Source organism: Lactuca serriola, chromosome 7 (genome assembly GCF_051521515.1).
Source record: "Lactuca serriola cultivar US96UC23 chromosome 7, Lser_US96UC23_V15, whole genome shotgun sequence".
In the NCBI taxonomy this organism is placed as follows: Eukaryota; Viridiplantae; Streptophyta; class Magnoliopsida; order Asterales; family Asteraceae; genus Lactuca; species Lactuca serriola.
Window position 1 is genome coordinate 84130597 of NC_136414.1, and position 22566 is coordinate 84153162.

Sequence of the window (22566 nt, forward strand, 5' to 3'; positions counted from 1 at the left end):
CCTTTCCACACATGTAACATGTCGTCCCTAACCAAGATGGTCCCTCATGCCCCTTGCAGCACTTAACGCATGTGCAACACTTCTAGCCTCTAATTCTTGAGTCATCGGGCTTATGATGCTTAGTCAATGGCTGTGATGGAACTAGTCTCCTATATCTCACCTGGATGTCCCTATCATCTTTAGCTTGGGTCTCTAATTCAATCTCTCTTCTCCTAGCATTGGTCTGCGGCTCAGCCAATGTCTGATACGAAGTGTTCGCCAAGAACTCACAGATATCCCTCCTCAGAATACTCAGATACTGAATCAAACATACCTACTCAGTCGACATGTGCTCAGGGCAGAACAAATCCCTCTGATGAAACATCCTAGTGATGTCAGTTACCGTCTATGTCTTCTCCTTGAGAGACAAGAACTCCTGGGCCAAACTCTGTCTCTCAACCACTAGTATAAACTCATCTCTGAACATCTCAGTAAATCTCTCCCAGGTCATCGCAAAATGCTCTGCAAGAGAATAATCAGCGGTCACAAACTTCCAGCAATCCTTCGCTCCCAAGCGAAGCAGATTCAGTGCAAAACAAACCCTTAGATTCTCCGGACAAGAGCAAGTGTAAAAAAACCCTCAACATCAAAATGCATTTCATCGCAGCAACCGGATCCTGGGTCCCATCAAACTTAGGTGGCTTTGTGTTGTTGAACTTCCAGTACCACAAAGAATCATCCCTCTATGATCTAGAAGAAACAACAGTTACGGTGGCTGCGACAGCAGCATCCTCAGTGACGGCGACATAAAACTATGGTCTTAATGGACCCAAACATCTCCAATATCGCCCTTCTGATTGCTTCGACCACCTCGGTGGTAACAAACCGACAAATCTCATCATCACTAGCACTCGACCTCTCGGGATTGCTCGAGCCTGGATCTATGGTAACAACCATACTGAAACATTCAAGAAAACCATCAGAATCATGCTAAAGCACAAATACTAACATCCACACACTCTTACAAGTTCCTTAGTTCCATAATATTCCTTCTTGGGTCACTTATAGATCCGTTTCTTTTAGTAGTAGGGCCCCAATACTACCTTCCACACCAACCCGTATTTGTCTCAAGTTATCCTCTCAAGACTCTAAGTCACAAGGACTCTATTTCTCAAGATTAGTTATACAATCTCCCTAATGGTTCCACAGAACCACTACTAAGCATCTAGGCATTAGGTTTTGAGCATTCTAACACTCTTATGGTGTACATGCAACCCTAGAAACCTTGAATCTATGTTTTCTCTAATATACATGCAAATTTGTTTTCCAAGGTTTACAACCTAACTAGCATGTTATGGGATACTTGTAATACAATACTTTAAGTAGAATAACATACCTTTCTTTTGTAGTTGATTGCTTGGAGTTTTATATCCTAGAACCAATAATGCGGATGCCTCAAGTGGTGTCACAAATCAGCCAAAACAATTTGGAAATACTTGAGAGAATATGATGCTCACTAAAATCGGCCTACTCTTGTTTCTCATACACACTAGTGTCAATTCTAGAACCAATGACCTCTTTATATGGTATGGAGGATTACGGTTAAACCCTAATATCCATGACTCTTCATTTACCAAGGATCCATGGGTTAAAAGCTCCATGGACTATCCATGGACTTCTATATACTCTTAGCCCATCCTAAATAAATCTTCTCCCAATCCATATATATGTAAGAGTCCATATTTAATTAGCCTCTTTTGATCAATAAATTAATTCCAAAATCAATTCTTGATCAACACTAATTAAATAATATGATTTCATATTAATATGTTATAACTTATAATATATTAATAGATCATAAACATCTTATTCTCAAAGATATATCCATACAAATTGTTAGGTGAAGTGCAACCCAAATGGACCATTCCGGGTCGGGTCAAGTTCATACCAAATATAGTTACGGACTTAGACACCTTATCCAACAGTCTCCCACTTGGATAAGTCTAATAACTATAGTTGCAAGTATAACTTTAGGAACCAACCAGGAATCGTACCTCTTTAAACTCTATTGAACTATGAAACGCCATTTTAGATGAGTGATCATATAATCCTCTTTTATCAAGATATCAACCGGACAAATACATGAAACAATGTCGTACTTATTGTCCAACAGTTGTTTCTCGATCTCTGATTTGTTTGACATAGAACTAAATTGAACATATCAATTAGGTTCTGACTGGGCCCGATACATAAGTCAAAACCAAATCATCGAGGGGCCCAGATATCACTTCTATTGCTAAAAGGAACAAATAAACTTCGACTCATATGCTTGTACTAACTACTTTTTGAGTTATGCACAAAAGCACGTTTTATGACATCAAGTTACTGATGCTTTTTCATACAATCAATGGATAACCACCTCATAGTCAACAACTCACATCTCTAGGTGTGAAGATATATATGATATTACCGTCTCACGATCACTCAAGATAAATTTCATGAAGTGATACAAGTGAGTGTGGGTTTAATCCAATATTCAGACCATGAACACTCATGAATGTTGGAGCAACCGTTGCAATGTCTAATGCACCTTAGACAAATCTTACAAGCCAAATTCATGACAGTCTTAATTCAATACCTACTTCCAACGTATGACCGACTGTGGAGAGTTTTGAATAAAATAATTATTCTGGAAGTCAAAACATGCAAAAATTGAAACAATAGTAAATGATTAACATAAGATAGTAACACCTCACTTATAAATAAACAACAACTTTTATTTAATCATCAAATGTCAATTACATTTACAAGTTTTAGAAATAGCTATCTAATTATTAAAACTAATATCATCTCTCCGCCCGATGCTCTTTGCATGCTGCAAATGCCTAACCCTAGTCAGTCCCTTCGTGAGGGGATCTGCAGGGTTCTCTTCTGACAATACCCTTTTTGCCACAATGAGTCCTTCTTCTATCTTATGTCTTATGAAGTGATATTTTCTGTCAATATGTCTAGATCTACCATGATCTCTTGGTTCGATGGCTAAGGAAATCGCACTATTGCTGTCACAGAAAATCTCCATAGGCTCCTGTATAGCTGGTACAACTCCAAGGTCTCCAATGAGGTTATTTAGCCATATCGCCTCCTTTTCCGCTTTACTTGTTGATATGTACTCTGATTCACAAGTAGAATCAGCTGCTGTCCCTTACTTGGAACTTTTCCAAGTAATTGCTCCTCCATTCAGGGTAAAGACCCAGCCTTACTAAGAGCAGAAATTATCCCTATCAGTCTGAAAACTAGCATCGCTATACCCTACTACACTCAAGTCATCACTCCCACCGAGAGTAAGAACCCATTCCTTAGTCCTTCATAGGTACTTAAGAATGTTCTTCACTGCAGTCCAATGAGCCTTGCCAGGGTTTCCCTGATATCCGCTGACAATGATCAAACAAAAGGCAACATCAGGGCGAGTACAAGTTATAGCATACATGATCGAGCCAACAATGGAAGCATATCGTAATCGACTCATCTCAGCTATCTCAGCCTCTATACTCGGACTATGAGTTTTATTCATTCTGGCATTGTGCTGGATCGGTAACTCCCTTTCTTGGAATTCTCCATGTTGAACTTCTTCAACACTTTATCCAAGTAGGTACTCTGACTAAGTCCAATTAGTCTTCTAGTCATGTCTCTCAGTATCCTTATCCCTAGGATATAGGCAGCTTCTCCAAGGCCCTTCAAAGCGAAACACTTCCGAAGCCAAGACTTAATCTCCTGCAAAGTGGGATGTCATTTCCTATGAGTAGTATGTCATCCACATACAATACCAAAAAACTAACTATACTCCCACTAGCCCTAACATATACATAGGACTCATCCTCGCTCCTCGAAAAACCAAACTCTTTTGACTTTCTCATTGAAGCAAAGATTCCATCTGCGAGATGCTTGTTTCAATCCATAAATGGATTTCTCAAGACTACACACTCTATTAGGGTACTTTACATCGAAAAAACCCACTGGCTGATTCATGTAAACATCCTCAACCAACTTTCCATTAAGGAAAGCGGTTTTGACATCCAATTGCCATATTTCATAATCATGAAATGAAGTTATGGCTAGAAAAACTCTAATAGACTTGATCTTTGCTACTGGTGAGAAGGTCTCATCATAGTCAATTCCCAGAGTTTAAGTAAAGCCCTTCGCCACCAATCGCGCTTTGTAAGTCTGCACCTTCCCATCCATGTCAGTCTTCTTCTTGAAGATCCATTTGCACCCAACTATCTTACGACCTGGTACATTGTCACCAAAGTCCCAAACTTGATTGCCATACATGGACTGAATCTCGTTGTCCATAGCCTCCTGCCATTTAGCAGACTCGGGGCCTGCCATGGCTTCCCTATAATTATTAGGTCCATCCAAATCTATCAGTGTACTGTCACTGATAAATGTATCACCTTCAGTAGTGATGTGATAACTGTAATAAAAATCAAGTGTGTTCTTAACTCTAGTGGAACGCCTCGGAGGTACGGACTTATCTATCGGCTCAATAGGAGTTTCCTCCTCAGGTTGGTCGCTAGTGTTTGAGGTTCCTTCACCGCTTGAATCTTGAAGTTCTTCAAGGTCAATTTGCCTCCCACTGTCTCCTTGGATTATAAATTCTCTTTCATGAAAGACTCCTCTCCTTGCCACAAAGACCACATTCTCATTGGGTTTGTAGAAGAGGTAACCAAAGGATTTATGTGGGTAATCGATGGAAATACACCTCTCGCTTCGAGGTTCGAGCTTGTCGTGAGACTCGCGCCTCACGAAAGCCTCGCAACTCCAAATCCTGATGTGGTGTAGATTTGGAACTTTCCTAGTCCACATCTCCTGAGGTATTTTGGCAACCTTTTTGGTAGGGACTAGATTAAGGATATGGGCGGCAGTCTCTAAGGCATACCCCCAGAATGATATTAGTAACGAAGCACGACTCATCATGGAACGAACCATGTCCAACAAGGTTCGATTGCGCCTCTCAGCCACACCATTCAGCTGTGGTGTCCTAGGAGGTGTCAATTGTGAGATGATCCCACATTCCATAAGATAGTCAAGGAACTCAATACTAAGATTCTCTCCTCCACGATCGGATCGAAGCATCTTGATGTTCCTGCCCAGTTGATTCTCCACTTCCTACTTAAACTCTTTGAACTTTTCAAAGGTTTCTGACTTATGCTTGATTAAGTGGATATATCCATATCTACTGTAATCATCAGTAAAAGTCACATAATAGTGATTAGCATCCCTTGTGGCAGTTTTGAAAGGTCCACACACATCTGTGTGTATGAGATCCAACAAACCTTCATAGTTTGTACCAGTGAAGGGTGACCTTTTTCATTTTTCCAAGCAAACAAGACTCGCAACTATCATCTGATTTTAGGTCAAATGATTCCAAAACTCTAGCCTTTTGGAGTTGGCCTATGCGCTTCTTGTTGACATGTCCAAGACGACAATGTCATAATGATGCTTTATCCAAGGTAATCGAAGAATCAATATGAAATACATTATTTCCTAAGTTGTCTACAATCGACACAGTTTTACGTACACCATCACAAGGTAATGCTTTAAAATAAAACACATCATTATAAAAAGCATCAATAGCATTAATTTTATTATCAAATGAAAATGTGAATCCTTGCTTGTACAAACTATGAAGGGAAATAATATTTCTCGCCATTTCTGACGAGTAACAACATTTATTCAAATCAAAAGTTAACCCATTATTAAGCAATAAAGAATAAACTCCAATCTTGGTCACATGTGATGCTTTTCTATTGCTCATGATTAAGTTTATCTTCCCGTGCTCCACTACTTCACTACTTCTTAGGCCCTACAAATCAGTATAAATGTGAATACCACAACCTGTATCAACCACCCAAGAGTTAGTATGCAATGAGTTATTAGACAATATGGTATAAATACCTGCATGGGTGGGATTAACTTTCCATCCTTTACATCCTGCAAGTACTCAGGGTAGCTTCCCTTCCAGTGCCCCTTTTCGTGGCAGTAGAAGTATTGTGCTTCCTTTGGGTTTGAAGAAGGAGGAATGAGACCTTTCTTATTCCAAATTGAAAAGGAGCCATCAAGAGACTTTCCCTTGGTACCCTTCGAAGGGGTCTTCCTCTTCTTCCCCTTTCCGTGCCCAATTGCCAGAACAGGGGCTGTTGTAGGAGTAGGAGTAGAAGTAACAACCGATTTACCATTAAGGCTACTCTCAGCGGTCCTTAAAACTCCTTGAAGTTTGCTAAGTGTGACTTCCTCCTTGTTAATATGATAAGTCATACGAAACTGATCATAACTTGGAGGTAAGGAATGGAAAATGATATCAATCACCATGTCCTCAAGGAAGTCCACATTAAGCTTTAGCAACTGGTCCACAAATCTTTGCATTTTTTGCATGTGACCGGTGATGGGTTCACCATCCTTCATCATGACTGTTATCATGGAGGAGATGATTTCATACCTCTCTTGACGCGCACTCTGATGGTACCTTTCCATTAGATCCTGGTGCATCTCATAGGGGTAGAAATCTTCATAGGATTTCTAGAGTTCGGGAGTCATAGTAGCCAACATAATGCAGGACACTTTAGTAGCATCCCTCTCATGTGCAACAAACTCCGCAATCTTCTTAGGAGTAGCAGTGGTCTCATTAATAAACTTAAGTTCCTTGTCAAGGACATATTCCTTGTCCTCATAGTGGGTAATCATTTTCATGTTCCTAATCCATTCATTGAAATTAGAACCATCAAAAGTGACTTTCCCACACAAGTTCATGAGGGAAAAGGAGCCTGTAGGGTTTGAGCCAGCAGCAGTGTTGGAAGACATCTGAAAGAAAAGAAAGAGAAGTTTTAATTAGATAAAGAGCCCTTAATAAGTCACCCAAATGAAATATTAAGGCTAGGACCTTACAAACTATTTCATAACTTGGAAGAGGGATGCCGTAATCCAAACTATAAAATATTTAAAGGTAGGTAAATGATGATTTACCAATTTCCACCATTATAACAAAATAAATTATTAAGTTTTAATTGGATTTGAAACTCCTAGATCTTTTGAGATTCATTGAACTTTCAATGACATGTTTAAATCTCGATTGTGCCCTCTCAAGTTTGTGACTGGGATGCCGAGGATCACAAACAAAGTGTGAATAACCACGCAAATTGACTTGGTACCCTTAATTTTATCACCCAATCGATGTTCCGGTCAACCACACGCGCTGCACCGATCTATGATAAACTTAAGTCACCCTTTGCCACTCTTACTAGTCCTTGTTATTGTGTCGGTTAACCACACACATTCCACTAATGACTTGGTAAGGTACAAAGGGTAATTTCATGGGTTAGCACCTATTTCACATTTTCCTAAAGTAACTAATATTGAGAATTAATAAAGGTTTAGTTACTTTATGATTTCAGTATACTTTTAATGAGGATTAAGGTCCTATCCTACCCGTTCAGCTAATGACCCTCCACCAGTCAAGGAAGTGGTGGGTGAGAGTGGACACCCATTACACAACCATTTTATAGGCAGTGACCTTATACCTCCATTATAGACCGGATTCATGAATGAGGCCTACTAACGGTAAGACTGACTTATTCTTATACATATATATAATAATTCAACTTTTAATATTATAGAAGTATAAGGGTTGAATTTTAAACCTTTAAAACTCTAAGGTTCAATTTGGAATTAAAATATTAATGTGTGAGACTTTAAAAATTCCAAACTTGAGGGAAAGTTTTGAAACTATTCAAGACTTTTCAACTCCATAACTTATGAGTAAATGGTTTATTAAAATGAGAGACCTTTCAATTTATGTAACCTATGTGTTTTAAATGGACTTTAAAAGAGTGACTATTGGTAATCCATAACTTAAGGACAAATTATGGATTCCATTAAAACACATAATTGATCGAGAATTAATCATAAAACAATTCAACAAATAATTCCTATGATCTAACAATAACTCATAAGAACATGAACACTCATATCAAAATTTCAAGGATCATATTAACACATATAAAACATGGAATTTTGATATTAGCCATCGTAAATTGATTAGCATAACCATTACCTCATCTAAAACAATTTTTAAAACACCAAAACAGTTTAGGGTAATGTTTATAGTCCATTTCCAACAACAAAACTCAAAAAAGTGCACTCTAACAAGCCAACTCGTCAAGTGCACGAACTAACTCGACAAGTTGGTTGAAGATAGGCATGGACTCGTCGAGTCCCCCCATGGACTCAGCGAGTCCACTCGGCAGAATGCATAAAACATGAGTTTTTTCAATTATTTGCATCAAGTATCAAGAAAACAAGCCTTGGCTTTGATACCACTGTTGGGTTTTGAATATTCTAACACTCCTATGGTGTACATGTAGCCCTAGAAACCTTGGATCTATGTTTTCTCTAAAATACATGCAAATTTGTTTTCCAAGGTTTACAACCTAACTAGCATGTTATGGGGTACTTGTAATGCAAAACTTTAAGTAGAATAACATACCTTTCTTTTGTAGTTGATTGCTTGGAGTTTTAGAGCCTAGCACCAATAGTGTGGATGCCTCAAGTGGTGTCACAAATCAACCAAAACAATTTGGAAATACTAGAGAGAATATGATGCTCATTAAAATTGGCCCACTCTTGTTTCTCACACACACTAGTGCCAATTCTAGAACCAAGGACCTCTTTATATAGTATGGAGGATTAGGGTTAAACCCTAATACCCATGACTCTTCATTTACCTAGGATCCATGGGTTAAATGCTCCATGGACTATCCATGGACTTCCATATACTCTTAGCCTATCCTAAATAAATCTTAGCCCAATCCATATATATGTAAGAGTCTATATTTAATTAGCCTCTTTTGATCAACAATTTAATTCCAAAATCAATTGTTGATCAACACTAATTAAATAATATTATTTCATATTAATATATTATAACTTATAATATATCAATAGATCATAAACATATTATTCTCAAAGGTATATCCATACAAATTGTTAGGTGAAGTGCAACCCAAATGGACCATGCCGGGTCGGGTCAAGTTCATACCAAATATAGTTACGGACTTAGACACCTTATCCAACACTAGGAACTTATTCTAGACTACTCCCTAGCACTGCTCCACCTCACAAGATCTCTGTTGTTCTCGCCATTTGCTTTGCACATGTCAATCGTACACAATGGAAGACTTGATAGAGATTTGAATAAATGATTCTAACTCAAATCCACAAAAAAACAACGAATAGGAAGAAAGGCTAAATCATGCATTCTAAGGCTATAAAATCCTAACTATGTACAATTATACAACATAAACCAAGAAAATAGCAATGCCATATTCAATCTCATAAGAACAAACTCCTAGGCTAAAGGCAACACAAATTAGGCAACCCTATTACACCATTCCTATACGATCCTTAGCCTAGCACTAACTAGCATGCAGTTCTATCAGCTCATAAGATATCTAGCCATGTTGTCACTAACTAGCATGGCTAGATAGGGCTTAATACACAAAACTCTAACTTCTACAATACCTTAAGTCACTTAATTCATGCATGGGCCAAAGGAAATGATCAAGCAGCCTCTTTTATGAATCTAAGCACTTTAATACATCTAAAAGGACAATTAATATGCTCTGAAGTACTTCATACTTAAAAAGGTCCAAGCATTGGGACAAAAAGCAAATAAAAACCCATCTATGGAGATCTAGAAAGAACATTAGTAAGGTATAGACATTATACCATCAAAAGATGCACAAGATGAAGGAGTTTCAGGATCTACAAGCTTGTAAGCAACACCACCTTCTTCAGGGACCTTATTTGCCAACAAGAATGCATAAAATTACTAAAAGGCTACAAGATCATCACTCTCAAGGCTAGGATTCGATATCTAGGGTTTAGAGAGAAGGGATGCTGATAATAAATGTCCAAAGGAGGCATAAAGTGGATTAAATAGGGAGAAAACCCTAAAATGTAGGGTTTATGTCCTGAGCTAGTACGCCCTGCGTACCATGTATGCTCATCGTACTAGCATGAGGCTCACGTTTCCAAGGATCGCACATGTATGTTGTGTGTACCTCACATACACCCAGTGTACAAGCTGAAATGTAAGGCTTTTGACACTAAGGGCCAATTATGAAAACTTTAATTAAGCCAATGACTAAAATGAAAATACCTGAAAATCAGATGTTATAGTACATGATTAAATAAAATAAATAGAAATACCATAATCGTTCGATTTACGATGAAATTTGTCAAATCATGAACCATTCCATTAAGTGATCGCTTGAATCTTAATGATTTGACTCTTATATCACTTGTTAGGACATGAAAGCTTAATTTGACATGCAAAATATTATGAACACAATCAACACGATGATTTGGGTGTTAAAATATATTATTAATGATAGTGAGGAGTTTCAAAAAAGGATTGGAACTTTTGTTAAATAATTAACTCAATTCACAACTCTTAAATATTGCATCTCTTAAGCACACTCTACAATGAATATGACAAACACTATTTATGGAGATGTACAAATCTCTCTCTCTCTCTCTCTCTATCTATCTATCTATCTATCTATCTATCTCTCTCTCTCTCAAGTCACAATGCATAAAAACACACATGTCTAATTGGGTCTTCCACGTTTTTTTCCATCCTCCATGAAGAACATTGCATCCCAACATATTCCCTAAGAGGATCATAAAATCATTTAAAGTTTGAAAAAAAGAAAAATGAACAAGAAAACATACTCTTGTCGCCTTTGATTTCCTGATGAACCCAAAGCAAGGAAAAACCAGTAGGCATGTGCAATCTGGGTGGACTGGAATTGAGGGTTATGGGGGACCTCGGTACGACACATGTATGTACATACTTTTCACATTTCATTTTTTTCTATGTCACGTCAACACCACCTAATTTTTCACTCTTTCTCCTTTCACTTTTTAAAACTCAATAACGGTTACCTATAACATCCTGTTTCAAAAAGTTTCTTATTTTCGAATTGTGGACAATAAAAGGATCAAGTAAATGCCTTGGGCTTCAAGGAAATATGGTTTAAACCCTATTAAAGGTTGCTATTGTTGGTTGAGAGATCTACACCCTTGATTTTTGTGTTGGAACCAAAGCGTAGAAAGGAAAAGTTTAATGTCGGGCTTATTAATGAATTATGGTTTTAGTTCGTCGTGTGTTAAGCTAAAAGTAAATAGATAAAATTGTGGGGCTCTTCAATACCTTTATGTGCATATAAAGAATGCCAAAAATGGAGTTGAAACGAAGAAGTTATGGTTGTTTGAAGTTAAGTTGGAAGAAGGGGGTTTTGCCCAACACAAGGCGTAATGTATCTATGCATGGCATAGTAGCTGATAGAGGAACACATTTTTTATAAGATATGCATGGCGTAACTTATGTTACGTAGGGTGTAATTGTAGCTGACAAAAACCCTAATTCTATTGTTTGAAGCCCTATTTAAGGGCTCTAACTTCATGGATCCCTCCCATAACCAACCTCCACAACCTCATATCATTCCTTTGATACCCTAGCAACCATTTGTGAGTTTTGGAGCTTTTAGTGTGTTTTTGGGTGCATTTTAGAAAAAGGAGTCTGTTGAAGAGACAATTGTGAGCTTCAATCTTTGTAGATCCTCACCTTGCAATTCATCACCAATCTCCAGATAGTATAAAGCTTGCATCTTGATGTTCCATTTGTTAGATCCAATTAGCTCTTGGGTTTTATGTTTTTTGTCCCTTAATCTTGGTTCTTGTGAGTATGGGTTACTCCATACCATTTGAGTGCCTCCTTCTGATGCTTTTGAGGTTATTAAATCGTAAATATGAGACCTTGGGCACTCCCGTCCATTCATGCAAGATTTTTTGTGCAATAGATAACTTTATGAACTTAGGTTTTTGTATTCTGCTCTTTGTAACCATGCAAATGGATAAAGTTAGAGACTTTATCCACTACAAACTAAATGTCATTTAGTGGCACAAATTTTTAATGGCATATGCATGATATGCACTATTGCATGTTTGTAGTGGCATATCTTATGTGATATTGTAAAAATTAATAGATTTAATGACATTTACCAGCTTATGTCACTAATACTTCATTATTATAAATGACATAATGCTTTAATATGCCACTAAAAGTTATATCTTACTAAAATTTTAATTAATTGTTTTTAGTTTTTTTTTTTTTGGAGAAAAGATAAACATGGTGACCTTTACGTTTAATAAATTAAAAAAATATATTGGGAATATGACTTATTAAGGTAATTAACTTTTCGGTATGTTCACATCTGGGTAACTATCTTTTTTTTATACATATCTAGGTAACAAACTTGTTGGAAGTGTTCACATATGACCATTATGACCTGCTATAGCAGGTTAAATCCTATATGTGAACGCTTTCAACAAGTTCGTTACCTAGATGTGTACAAAAAATATAGTTACCAAAATATGAACAAAACGAAAAGTAAAAATTAAATTACACAAAGGGTCCCTGTGGTTTGGGGGAATTTGTGTTTTTAGTCCCTTACTTATTTTTTTTAACTTAGATGGTCCGTACTGTTTATTTTTATTGCGCGTTTGATCCCTGTCTTACCTAAAAAGACTATTGTGCCCTTATTAATTTATTTTTTAATTAATTTTCTTATTTATGCATTTATTTTTTACATATTTAAAAAATTAATAGACCACACATATTTTTATCTCCTCAGATGATCCCTACTGTTTATTTTTAATTTTTTTTTTAACTCGGATGATCCCTACTGTTTATTTTTGTTACGCGTTTGGTATCTGTCTTACCTAAAAATACTATTTTTCCCTTATTAATTTTTTTATTTAATTTTCTTATTTATGTATTTATTTTTTCTAAAAAAAATTAATATACCCCAGATATATGTATCTCCTTACCGTAAACCTGAAACCATATTTGAGAAATTTAATTTGGGTCTTACCGGTCACCATCTCATCTCTCATGCTCCTCTCATCTTTTATTTCTTTTCCATCGTTAGTAACATCGATGTCTTCACCATCCTTCTTTTTTTGGTACTTCAACTCTGGCGAACCAACACCATAACCTACTGTCTCTTCATCTTTAGTGGGTTGTGGTGTTGATTTGACGGAGTTGAAGGACCGAAAAAAGAAGTGGTGATGAAGACGTTGATATCACTAAAGATGGAACATAAATAGAAGTTGAGAAGGATGAAAGATGGGATCGTAAGGAGATACAGATATGTGAGGTCTACTAATTTTTCTTAAATATATAAAGCATAAGTATATAAACAAGAAAATTAATTAAAAAAAGTTAATAAGGGCACAATAGTCTTTTTAGGTAAGACAGAGACCAAGTTCCTAACAAAATTAAATAGTAGGAACCATCTGAGTTAAAAAAATAAATTAATTAAAAAATAAACAGTAGGGATCATCCGATGAGATACAAATATGTGTGGTCTATTAATTTTTTTTAAATATGTAAAAAATAAATACATAAATAATAAAATTAATTAAAAAATAAATTAATAAGGGCACAATAGTCTTTCTAGGTAAGACAGGGACCAAACGTGCAACAAAAATAAACAGTAGGGACCATCCAAGTTAAAAAAAATAAGTTAGGGACCAAAAACACAAATTCCCTCAAACCACAGGGACCATTCGTGCAATTTAATTTTTACCTTTCGTTTGTTCATATTTGGGTAACTATTTTTTTACACATCTAGATAACGAACTTCTTGAAAGTGTTCACATCTAGGATTTAACCTGCTATAGCAGGTCATAATGGTCATATGTGAACACTTCCAACAAGTTTGTTATCTATATGTGTACAAAAAAAAATATAGTTACCCAAATGTAAACATACCAAAAAGTTAATTACCTTAATAAGTCGTATTCCCAAATATATTTATCTTTGTAAACTAAGACAATCAGGGACACTCACCTACTTTGTTTTCTATGTTATTTAAAATGATATAGTTAACATATAATAGACTTCGTTTTCTAAGTTATTCAAGAAATGTGCCACTATAAGGTTTAATGGAATTAATTTTAGATAAAAAAAGTTATTTTAATTGTTTTTTTATTGAACATAAATTATTTTAGGTAAAGTATTAATCTATAACTATCCATTCTTACCAATATGCCCCAAATAGTTTAGACCTAACCCCACTCCTGTCGATAACATTGGTTTGAGCGTACAATCACCAACCTCCGGTCATCGTCGCTGCACCATCACACTGTCGTCTTCCAGTTCGTCGCCAGCACATAATCACGTCGCTGTCGTCCAGTTCATCATCTCCCTACGCCATCGATGGTGCTGTAGTTTTGAACAATGTCGGCATCTCTTCCTCAACAGGTATTTCATGTCGATTTTAGATGTAATCCTCTTATTCCAGCTTTTGTACACTGAATTATGTTTTCAATTTCTACTCCTAACTTTCTACTTCTAATCTTAATGTATTAAATTGGACACAATTTAGCCTTATGTCATGGATTTAATTCCGTTCAAATTCGACTGTGAAAAGCTTAGTTGCTTAATCAATCGTTATTCTATTGTAAAATATTTATTAGATTTGTGTAGAATGTGAAGAATTGATATATATATATATATATATATATATATATATATATATATATATATATATATATATATATATATATATATATATATATATATATATATATATATATATATATATGAAAGTAATGAATCTGGTTTAACATAAGATTACATAACTACCTTAAGCATATGAATACTATAACATTGATTAATCAGACAAATATGTAGACCATAAAACATACTAACATGGAGAACTGAAATATGTAAGAACCTCTATATGTCATGTCTGTCTGATTTCTTGAATCACACTCCATTTGTATCATGTAGCATGCGATCATACAGTAATATCTTGGACCTATGAAGGATATGTCATTTCAAATTCAAAAAATTAATCAATATATTCACAAACTTTGTTTTTAGTGAGGTTATTCTTGATTTGTTTGATTCACAAGGTTCACTACCTGATCATATTTGAAATGTGGACAAGAAATAGAATATTGATTCACAAGGTTTTTTGCCTGAGGTTGAAAACTGTAGACCATATCATGTCGGTGGAGGAAATCTGAATGAAATTGCTTAATTGCAAAGTTCCAACTAAGCTCTTCTCTCTAATTCATGAACTTAGGTATGTTACTATTTTACCCCCTTACAATAACCTTTCTCAAAATGGTTACATCATGGATAATTAGATATTTGATATTACCCATTTATATCTATATGATTATGTTTTCCACTGCAGACATTTTTACATAGCATACCAGAAAAAGCGTGTTAGAAATGGTGATGAAAGACTAACGTTTGAAAGAAACACTATTTATTCTCAAGAGGGAATCGAAATGTATATGAGCTCTGGTGTTGGCAAGGTATTTTCATATGAGTTATATACCTTCACTTGATTATTAAAATTTTAAATTATGTGATGATGTTGTTATTCAGCTATAGTGTAGCCAGAAGAGGTAAAATTTGCAATGCCTTTGTTGGAGATGGATTTGAACAAAATGGTTGCAGGGTCCACTTGGCGTCATCAACTTTAGATATACTTACATATAATCTTATTTATGTTTGTATATTTAGATTTTTTTATTATCATTTATCTTTGCATTTTAAGCTTTGTGTTGACTCAATTCGGGTTATATATCCTATGGGTAGAAAGTATTCAGCAATGACTTCACCTCCATGTTTAAAATTAATATCTAACAAGATATTTTGTTCTAGCTTGCTCTGGCGTATTCACATTTGTGTGATAATAATTTAATAAAGTTATAAAAATTTTGGTATGATAAGTTTCATAAAGCTCGAAAGTTTGTTAAATTAAGGTCATATATTATGTTTTATAAGCACATTTTTCACTTCCACTTCAGCTCTTTAGGCAACAACGTGCTCTCATTCTTCAAAGTTCTCAGGTAGTACATCTATTATCCATATCTCTTTAAAACTAGCAATGTACTATAATGTTTTTTTATTTTTAAGTTTATTTATTTAATTTTTTTGAAGCATTTTCACTCACCCCTGTTAATTCCCTAATAAAGTCAACTACTTTACAAGATTATGCAGGGAGTCCGAGGTGAGATGTGGCAGAAATGACAGAGAATTTTGTAAGTTTTTTTTTTTATAAAACTCTTTTTTTTAAAAAAATTTATATAAATTGTATGATGATTTGTTCTCATCAAAAATGTTTTTTTTTTTTTTTTTAATTTTACATAAATTTTATATTTAATATCTTTTGATAAATGACAAAGAAAAAAACAAATGAATCCTATATTTCAAGGACAAATCACTTGCTCAACCTGCTCACAAAGAGGTATTATTATATTCTTCTATTTTTACTTATATTATCGTTTTATTTTGTTTGTAATTATTTAAAGTCATTTACTCATTGCTTTTCTTTAAACCTTGTTTTTTGCCCCATTTTTAAAGTAATAAAAACATACTTTGGAAGTAGGTTGTTATACTTTGAGTATAGCAACCTACTTTCAAAGTATGTTGCTATTACTTTAAAAGTGGAACAGAAATAGTGATAAACAATTTTCATGTTTTTTGTATGTTGCTATTATGCAGGTTTCCCTACAAGCCGTTGCAAGCCTTAAGTACCCAAAGATCTGTAGATGAATTTTCAGGTGTTTAGCCGTATTTGACATTTACTTGAATATTTGATTCAAAAAGTTCAAAAATATTTATTAAAAACAATGAACTTTTTAGTATTTTCTACGTGCTATAATTTAATTATTTATTTTATTTTATATTATAGATAAAATTTAAGTAGATATAAGTAAGCTTAAATTATAGAACCTCATTAGTATTTACCAACACAAAGTATGTTTTAATATTTTTTGTATTGCGGTAAAAAAAGTGCTACTAAAATCTAAAAATGTGTAACTAAAAGTAACTTGAATTCTTGAACCACATAAGCTTTCAGCGGCACAAAATATGTGCCACAAAAAGCATTTCTTTTTATTGTGACAAATAAAAAAGTGTCTTTAATGGTTCAGAAAACTGCAGCGACAAAAACAAAAAATGTCACTAAAGGGTTTTAGTGGGAGCGTTTCTAGTGACACTTATTTTGTTTGCCGCTAATTATCTAAAAAACTTTTAGTGGCATATTTTTGGGTTTTTAGTGACACTTTTTGTGTGTCACTAAATGACATATTTTTTGTAGTGATCCATTAAGACATTCTTTTAGATAAGCTATGGGAGTTTGAGAGTTTAGCTTGCTGTACTAAGACCATAATAGAAGTTTTTGGGATCATGAGCATTACGCAGGGCATAATCCAAGTACGCAGGGCGTAGCTCTACGTAGGGCATAGTTTAGTTATGTATGGCGTAAGTCAACTAAGTGTTGACCATTAACATTTTGACCTGTTTGACTATTCGTCAACCATGTTGGGATTGAGTATGAGAAGGGCAAAATGGTCTTTTGCCCAAAGGAGGTTTAATTGTGAGCCAAGACCTTTCGTGAGTTAGTCACTTCCTTAATTGTTAATTAGGGTTTTAATATGGATATGTTCAGCAAGAGGAGACTTGATATTGTCTGCTCGAGTGGCTGGTTTATCTTGTCTTCAGGGTTGAGGTGAGTCTCTTCACTGTACTTATGGGTCGAAAGCACCAATGCCGACCCACTGGATTATGGTTGTAGGATGATAGTTGTCTTTGTGAAACTTGCTGATATGCTTGTATATGCTTATTGTGTTTGTGATTCTTACTGATATGCATGTATGATTTATGTATGTGTGGTGAAATAGAACAATTCGGTTGAAAAACACTGATTAAGTTGAAATAGATTCAGCGATAAAATAGACACGTTCGGTGGAAAAACACTGACTGGGTTGAAATAGACTCAGGGGTGAAATAAACCCGTGGGTCAAATAGACTCGTTCGGTTGAAAATAACCGATTGACTAGAGATAGACTCGGGCATGAAATAGAGTCGTTAAAGCTTCGAGCTTATATGCATGTATGGTATGCAGTATTTTTCGGAACTCACTAAATTTTGTGTTTACGGTTTATTTTTAAAATGTTTTCAGGTACTTTTGGTTTCAAAATGAAGGGCTTGACTTGATCACACTGTATCCCCTGAATATTTATTCCGCATTGACTGTTTATGATTTTACTCTAATTTTTTAGAATACTTTTATTCTAATCGTCTTTTGGGATAATGAATGAATGATTTTTATTTATTTAAAATGAAGTTTTTACTCGGTAATTTTGGGATGCCTTTTATTTTTTTTGAATATATTTAATATACATATTATACTCTATTTGTAGGCAATTAGAAATTATAAATTTTAATATATTTTCTTATTAAATTCTAGTGTATATATAATTTAATAAAATATAAAAATGTAAAGAAAAAAAAATAATAGCATTGGCCAATTAGAAGAATAGAGGTGTAGCTTAGACTGATGTATGGACGTCTCTCTCACAATGCTTATCCCTTCCCTTCCGGCGTCTCTTATATTCAACCCCACCACCTCCGATTTCTTTCATTCGCGGAATAACTTACCAAATATTATTTCCTGGTTTGCAAAGTTGGTTTTGATACATATTTAGATAAATATTTGGTCCATATTTATGAAATTAAATTAGCAATATTTTGATTTTTGCAGGGATATGCTATTGGTGTATTATTATTATTTTATTTTATTATTTGAGAGAGCAGAATAGATTGCATCTGACTTTAAAAGGCTTGTTGCGATAGCCTAAAAAAAAGGTAGAAAGTTGCATATGTTTTTCCTTTTTTATTGTTATACTCTTTAAGAGTACAAGAAGTTTTTAACAGAAATCTATAAAAAAAAAATTCTATATTAAAAAAAGTCATTATTGGTTTGTTTATTTATTTATTTATTTGCAAGTTAAAACTGATAAACATTTACAAAACAACTTTACTTTTATACCGGTTTAGTTTCAGTTTTAAGAATTAAATTACAAGAAAAAATAAAATAAATAAATTAATAAATAAAACAAAAAAGACAAATCATGAATGACTATTTTGTTAATAAGTTAAAATTGAAGCATTTTTCTTGAGACTTTTTTATATATGATAAATTTATTTGAAGAAATCTTTAATCTGTTTATTAAAAAACATAAAATAAAGATACCATAAACATCTCTTTAAAAAAAAACTCATATATTTCTTTTTATTAAAAAACACAATGATTATAATTTCTATATCATTTTCTAGGATTTTTTGTGATTTTCTTTAAAAAATATCATTACTATAATTATAAATATATACTATCTAAATACAATTCCTAAATATAGCTCCATGATATATATATATATATATATATATATATATATATATATATATATATATATATATATATATATAGAGAGAGAGAGAGAGAGAGAGAGAGAGCTAGGTTCAAATTTTCTAGCAACTATTGTGTGTATGAATGCACCAATAGGAAATTAGGAAAAATAAATCATTAAATAAACCATTTAAGGGTATTATAGTAAATTTTGCATAGTTAATTATGGTAGATAACAACAATTCCTTATATCACGCCAACAAGCAAAGATAAATATAGAACATTTTCCCTAAATCGATTTCACCGCTTCCCACCCACCACCCCTGTAGATCGATTTCACCATTGCTCTCTGTCTTCTCTATTTGTTCCATATTCAAGCCCTAAATCTATTGACCCTTTTCATCCGTCATCATCATCATCATCCTGTGTAGAAAGAAAAGAGAGAAATGAATTTCTTGTTTGATTGAGTAAGACGTATCGAGACTTTGAGGCGCCAAGAGAGAAATTCATCCTCTGCGAAGTAATCGGACCCGAAGCTGCCAATCATGGTTGTTTTCATTCGAGTAAAGCCTGAGAGGGGATCAGAGAAAAGCTGTAAAAGATGAAGAAGAACAAAAATTTCCAAAAATGAAGTATAGCATACGAAGAAGATGAACAAACAGGCGTTCAGAAGACAACAATGAGATGCAGTGAGTAGTGTTCTTCACTCTTTCTCTTTATGAGCTGGGTTTCTTCTCCAATTTCATTTTTTACTTTTGGGTTTTATTGATTCAGATGTTCTATTAGGGTTTCTATATTTTCTTGGTATAAATTGAAGCTAAATATTTAAATCAAAAAAGCTTACGAGTTCGATGTTCTAATTCATGGCTAACATATGGTCTAACAACGATTGATAAACACATATTAGCTTTAGAAGGGATCAAATTTCTTCAGAAACTGAGGGAGAGGAAGTCAGGAGTCCCAGCGATTGTTAAAACAGGGCAGGCTGCTGCAGTTAGTGGCGTCAACAATGATGGTGGGTTGGTTCCCAAAGGTGGTGATAAGGGTGAAGCAGATGGAGAAAAAGACGACTTGGTTTTACAGGATACGTTTGCTCAGGAAACTGCTGTAATGGATGAAGATCCACATATGTATATACCCTTATCATCTCTCTTTATCAGCATTTTAACAGATTATTTATGTTGGTTTTCAACCTTTTTCAATTTGCATACAATTGGAATTACTTCACTTTTGCCTGAAAATGATCAATTAGTAATTTGATATTCCTAGAATTGCAGTTCCTTAGTTTATGTATCCCAGGCATATATAATTTGATATTCCTAGAATTACAGTTCCTTAGTTTACAAGAAAAGGAATGCAGTTTTTGTTCCTACATGATTTAATATTGTTTGATTCAGTTTTGACAAAATAGATTTTGCTTGCAAATTGCAATTGATTTTGCATATGTGTGTTGTTTACTATTTTACTGGAATAAGAAAATAGTGGTATGTATTCTGGTAGAATGAAAAGGGTTAAGTTGTGGATTCTTTTTCATATCAAAATGTAAACACATGTGCATTCTATAAGAATATAAATACTACATAAAACATTTGTTGCTAGTAATTTTGACAGAATACATTTATACATGTTGTAGTATGTTTTATGTAACACCGTAAAAATTTAAAACAATTTTTCGCATTTTTAAACATATTTTTACAAACTCATTCATTCATAAAATGTCATAGTATCATGTCTTTGTTTCACAAAACACCTCCCAAGATCTAAATACATAAAATCCCATGTGTGTGTACGAATCAAGCCGGCGCCTTCCCGCGGTCATCACTGGTACCTAAAACACATAACACTTAACACTGTAAGCATAAGCTTAGTGAGTTCCCCAAAATACCACTTAAACATATATTAGCCACTCGAGGCTATAACTCTGTTGACCCTCTGGTCAATGTGTCTCATTGGGACCCTCCAGCCCCAACTCTCTGTGGGCCCTCTGGCCCTAACTCTATGGACCCATTATTCCTACTCTGTAAACTCTGAATCATGCATATCACATACAATAAATCACAACACATAAATAACATGCAAATACACTAGCACATAACTCTAAAATACACTGTCACACAACTCTGTTACCACACTAGGTAAAGTATAGTGAGAAGACTCACCTCAGGCGTCTTGGTAAATCTCTAACTCGGTAGAAATATTGCCTAGTCTCCGCCTATTCACATAAAGTAAATACTCTTATAAATATAACTCTCGAGACTAGACTTAACCTGCCATTGGCACCCTCAGAAGGGTAAAAGACTATTTTACCCCCCTCTCGACACAAGTACTCCATTGTTGACCAAACCCTAAAAGTCAGTAAAAGTCAACGGTCACACTTTGACCCTACTCGCCGAGTGCACCCTGGTGACTCGGCGAGTTCACACATGTTCTCTAACACTTTGTCCCGCTTGGCACGCCGAGTCCATCCCTATGCTCAACGAGTAATACTAGGCATGAATCGCGGGGTCTTGAACTCCAGTCCTCTAACCCCCTTCTGACTCACTGAGTCATCCCCCAACTTGGCAAGTCTACTCACGAGCAATTTACATGAAACCCTAACCCTACTCACTGTGTCCCAAGAACAACTCGTCGAGTTCATGCCATGCACAAACTCTACTGTCCTCCTGAGGTCAGATCTGTTTCCCTAAACCATAGATCTGGCCTTCCGAAGCATGAATGTCACGTAAAGTCCGAAACTTGATGCTTGTATAACAACAAGAAGGCATCAAAAGGAGATTTAGTCCCAAAAATGGCAACCTAAGTCCAATAACCCCAAACTGATCCATAAAGCTCCAAGGGTTAACATCTTTGGACCTCTTTGAGTCCAGATCCAAGGCACAAACTCGAAGAGGGACCATTTGCTCCACATAATCACTCTCCAAAGGGGTTAGAAAACCCTAACTGTAATGATCAACACCAAAACTGAAGGAGGTTCGAACTATTACCTCAAAATGAAGTCTCTGAACTCTGGAACTGCTAGAATCGCGCCTCCTCTTTGCTCTTGGTCACCTCCTTCTTGCTAAACCAAAGGTACAAGGATCAAAAGTGACTTCTTCTTCCTCACAACAATTTGGCTCACTTAGGGTTCTCTCAAGGGACTGGTAGCCGCAATGGGAGGCTATAAGTGCCCTTAAATAGGCTCCAAACCCGGGGGATTAGGGTTTCATTAAACAGCGTGGACTCGCCGAGTCCATAAATGGACTCGTCGAGT

At 35.0% G+C, this 22566-nt stretch overlaps 1 long non-coding RNA gene across 7 annotated transcripts; it reads left to right on the forward strand.

Moving 5' to 3' along the window:
• Positions 1–14136: 14136 nt before the first annotated feature.
• Positions 14137–18268, forward strand: LOC145062554 (uncharacterized). 7 transcript variants are annotated; one of them, XR_013687604.1, is made up of 4 exons: positions 14137–14365; positions 15022–15194; positions 15309–16686; positions 18090–18268. It is a non-coding gene; the product is annotated as an uncharacterized LOC145062554 (long non-coding RNA). The 7 variants fall into 7 exon arrangements; XR_013687608.1 differs by having other exon boundaries at positions 15093–15194; XR_013687606.1 differs by lacking the exon at positions 14137–14365 and having other exon boundaries at positions 14719–15194; positions 15309–16370; positions 16628–16686.
• Positions 18269–22566: the final 4298 nt, after the last annotated feature.